Source organism: Podarcis bocagei, assembly GCF_964188305.1.
Source record: "Podarcis bocagei genome assembly, chromosome: 17".
In the NCBI taxonomy this organism is placed as follows: domain Eukaryota; kingdom Metazoa; phylum Chordata; class Lepidosauria; order Squamata; family Lacertidae; genus Podarcis; species Podarcis bocagei.
In genome coordinates, this window is record NC_138143.1 from 8,464,378 (window position 1) to 8,468,962 (window position 4,585).

Below are 4,585 nucleotides of genomic sequence, written 5' to 3' on the forward strand. Positions count from 1 at the left end.
CCAACCAACATTTTTCATAGTTATCTTTGAAAAGATTTAAATTTTTAGTGGACAAGGATACTCCCAGGTATTTCACTTTTTTAACCACACTTAACTCTGTCTCTTTCTGATACCCCTCTATCTCTGTAGGTGTCAGATTTTTAACCAAAACCTTAGTTTTTTGTTTGTTTAACTTAAATCCCGCCACCCGACCAAACTCCAAGATAAGTTCCAAAACTCTTTTTGTGCTAGATTCTGGCTCCTGTAATGTCAAGACTAAGTCATCTGCGAAAGCTTTCAGTTTGTATTGTTTCGCTCCGACCACAATACCCTGCACCAACTGGTCCTCCCTAATCATATTCAGCAATACCTCCAGAACAGAAATAAATAGCAGAGGTGATAGAGGGCACCCCTGTCGTGTCCCTTTTTCAATTTGAAGTTCCTCCGATACCACATTGTTCACTATCAGTTTAGCTTTTTGTTCTGAATAAATTGCTTCTAATCCATTTTCAAACCCCCGTCCCACTCCCATCCCTTTCAAGTTCTTCTTCATAAACATCCAAGAAATGTTGTCAAATGCTTTCTCCGCATCAATAAAGATTAAAGCAGCCCTTGTGTTTCTAATTCGCAACAGCTCCAATATATCAATAATGTTCCTGGTATTGTCCGACATGTGTCTACCAGGGAGAAAGCCTGCTTGGTCCTTATGAATTACTTCATTTAATACATTTTTAAGTCTACTTGCTAAAATGTCTGCAAAAATTTTGTAATCCACATTCAGGAGTGAGATGGGACGGTAGTTCTTGAGCTGAGTCTTTTCCCTTTCTGACTTGGGAATCAATGTGATAAGTGCTTCTTTCCACGTTTCCGGTGCCTTCCTCCCCTCCATGATCTGGTTACAAACCTCCAACAACGGTTGTATCAAGAAATCCTTCAAAGTTTTATAATATTTGGAGGTGAGTCCGTCCGGGCCTGGAGATTTGCCCAGCTGCATGTTTTGGATGGCACCTTCAATTTCCTGTTGAGTTATTTTGCTGTTAAGAATTGATCTTTTATCTTGACTTATTTTAGGTAGTCCATTTGTTTCCAGAAATTGGTCCATTTCCGATTCTTTCTGAGGCCCCTGTGCGTAGAGCTCTTTGAAATATCTGTGGAAGCACTTTCTTATTTCTTCTGGTTTCTGAACTATTTTTCCTTGAATCTCCAAATTTGTAACCGTATTTAATTTTTGTCTTTTTTTCAACTGCCAAGCCAGCAACTTTCCACATTTATTTGCTGATTCAAACGATCTCTGCTTCATTTGTTTGATTTTCCACTCAATCTCTTGATTGATCAGTTTCGAATATTGTGCTTGATGGAATTTGATCTCTCTTAGCACCTCTTTTGACTTCGGTTTGATTCTCAGCTTTTTCTCTCCTTCACTTATTTTCTCTAAAATTCTTTCTTTTTTTCCATTCCAATATTTTCTTTTTATCGAATTCTGTTGAATCAGAAACCCTCTCATTACAGCTTTACTTGCATCCCAGATTGTTCTTTTCTCCACCGTAGTGTTCAGATTTATTTCAAAGTAGTCCTTTAGTGTTTTTTGGGCCTTCTTCACAATCTCTTGATCTCTTAACAAGGTGTCATTCATTCTCCATCTGAAGGATCCAGTTGGAAAAAGTCTCAATTCCATTTTTAAGGCATTATGGTCGGAGCAGGTTTTTGGGCAGATTTCCACTTTTCTCGTTTTCGGAGCCAGCCCTCTAGATATCCAAATTTGGTCGATTCGTGTCCATGACAAGTGGGCCTCAGAAAAGAAGGTTCCTTCTTTACCCAAGGGGTTCCTTGTCCTCCAAATGTCAATCAAATCCATATTGTCTGTCATTTCAAAGAAAGTTTTAGGGAGTCTGCCGTCTGTTGTTAAGTTTTGATTTTGGGATTTGTCCATATTTGTGGACACCACCCCATTCATATCTCCCATCACAATAATATTAGCATAGTCCAAATAGTCCATCATTGTCTCATGCAGCTTCTTGTAGAATTCTGATTTTCCATCATTTGGCGCGTAAACTCCTAGTATCAAAATCTTTTCCCCTTGTGTTTGGATTTCAATTGCGAGAATTCTTCCATGATCATCTTTAAATAAAAATTTTGGCGACAAGTTCTCCTTTGCATAAATTACAACACCTCTTTTTTTAACTTTGTCTGATGAGATAAATTCTTGGCCAAGTCTTTTATTGATTAATACTTTCCTGTGGAGCCTAGTCACATGTGTTTCTTGCAAACATATTACATCCAATTGTTCTTTTTTTAGGATATGAAATATCCTTCTCCTTTTTTCCGGAGAATTCCCGCCATTTATGTTCCAACTAAGTAGCTGCAGAGACATCCTGTTCTATTTAAAATGTTCTTAAGATGGGGTGTCTTCCTTTTGCTCAGATCCCGAGGGTGTAGGCGTTGGCCCACTTCCGGGCGGTATTGGTGCTGGTAAAACTGGAAGCCAATCCGCTCCTTTTTGGAGATCTTCTCCGTGGTCGTGAAGGAACTTTTGGTTATCTTCAGGTGTTCTTATTTTAACCTTCCTTTCTTTGTAGGTGAAGGATAATCCCTGTGGAAACTCCCACCTATAGGGAATTGCGTTGTGTCTCAGCAATTTTGCTAATTCTGTATAGGTGGCTCTAAGGTCCAGCAACTGCCTCGGGATATCTCTGTAGATTTCCACCCTTTTGTCTTGTATTTCAATTGCTTTTTTGAAATGAAGGCCTAGGATCTTGTCTCTCTCTTCCTTTGTTCTTAAAATTATCAAACAGTCTCTGGATCTGTCTTTCCTTACCAGTCTTCCCAGTCTATATGCCGAGACAATCCTGAAATCTGTATCTTCCTTTAAACCCCAGAACTTCGAGAATTCCTGTGTTAAGTATCCAATCAAGTCTCCTTGCTCGAGTTCCGGAATACCTCTCAATTTGATGTTGCTCTCGCGGTTTTTCAGTTCCACCATTGACAGATAGACTTGTTGTTCACCCACCTGTTTGTGCAGGGGCCTGACTTCTCCTTTTATTTCTTCAACCTCTTTTTGTAGAACTCCCACTTTCTGGATTGCTTCTCCAGCTAATTCCCGATTTTCCGCTGTTGCTCCTTGCAATTTCTCTATGGCTTGCGTGTGCTGGGAAACTTGGTCAGTCAATTTTTGAATCGAGGAAGTTGCTTTATCTATCTTCACAGACTGGTCGTCCACCTTCTGGTTTAGACTTGATAATTGCTCCAATATTTGTTTTAATAGTGTATCTGACCCACCTGCTGCCATATCTTCCTCAGTGGACTTCTCAGTTCTTTCCCCTTGTTCCCTTTGGGTCACCAGTACAGCTGGAACCGACGAACGGCGTCCTTGGGTCAATGTTGTTTGTACAAATTGTGCTGGTCTTCTTTCCTTTTCTTTTTCCTTAGCCTCTTTAGTTTCCTTTGCTTTAGATGCTCTTGTTCTCCCTGCACCACTCATTACACATCTGTCAATGTTCAAGGTCAAATTGTCTATTGTTCCATGGGAAAGACAAATTCAGGTGTAAACAACCAGTGAGATGGAATTCAAAACAAAAGTCAGTTCCCAGGATTTTATAATCCGAAAGCCCTGTAGGGGGAGTACCACCAGGTTTCAAAGACAAAGAAGGAAGTAATCCGCCATTAAAGTTCCAAATTGTTTCAAGACAATAAATTCATTAGTCCAAAAGTCCCTTCATAAACTCAAAATTTCCCAAAGCGCCTTTTATAGATCAACAAAGTTTCACGAAAGGTGCTTGTAACAGTATCCCATTCAGTCTTTTCTGCTCAAATATAACAGTTACGTTCCAGCAAAGTTTTGCAACTGTTTCCGCAGTTTGACACAGTCTCTCTCTCTGGCAGCCCGACAATCTGGCTCTTTAGAAATACAGCCCAAGGGAGAAAAAAGATAGGAGGAAAGTCACCATTTACTACTTCTTTTAGTCAATGTCCATTTCCACCTTCAGCTCAATAAAATAAGCAGATCTTATAGCACGAAAAAGTTTAGGCTTCCCACAGTCCCGTTTCAAACGCTTCCGTTTTTAAAAGCTTTGCTTTGATCTTGTCAGCAATGTCGGAAGACGGACTTCCCTTTTCTCGTCTCCCGCTTTCAGCCAAATTTACCGAATTTCTTTTGCCAAATTTTAAACCCCTTTACTCACGGGTATGTTGCTTGCAGTTTAGCGTTGATTTTAGGAAGAAGGATCAGCGCTCATCTGTAACAGCCGCGCGGCTTCGCTTCCGCGGAAAGAGCGATGAACTCACAGCACCGCTACCCCTCCTTCACTCCGGGTCTCCTTACGGGGTCCCTTCTGTGTTTTCGGAGCAGCTTCTGGTGCCCGCCGAGTCCCACGGCCACGGGCTCACTCTACCCGTGGTTTATCTTGATGGGTCGTCGCTATGCCGCAGCGAACGACCCTTTTCCGCGGAGCCCCTCTTCAGAGCTCGAAGAGGACCGCCATTACAGTTTCGCGCCGCCCCCGGAAGTCCAATAAAAATACATTTTAAAGTACTCATATATTGATAAAAAGCGCCATGGGTGCCAGCACAAAATGGCTGTGCATACTGTCACATGCACAAAAGTGACTGT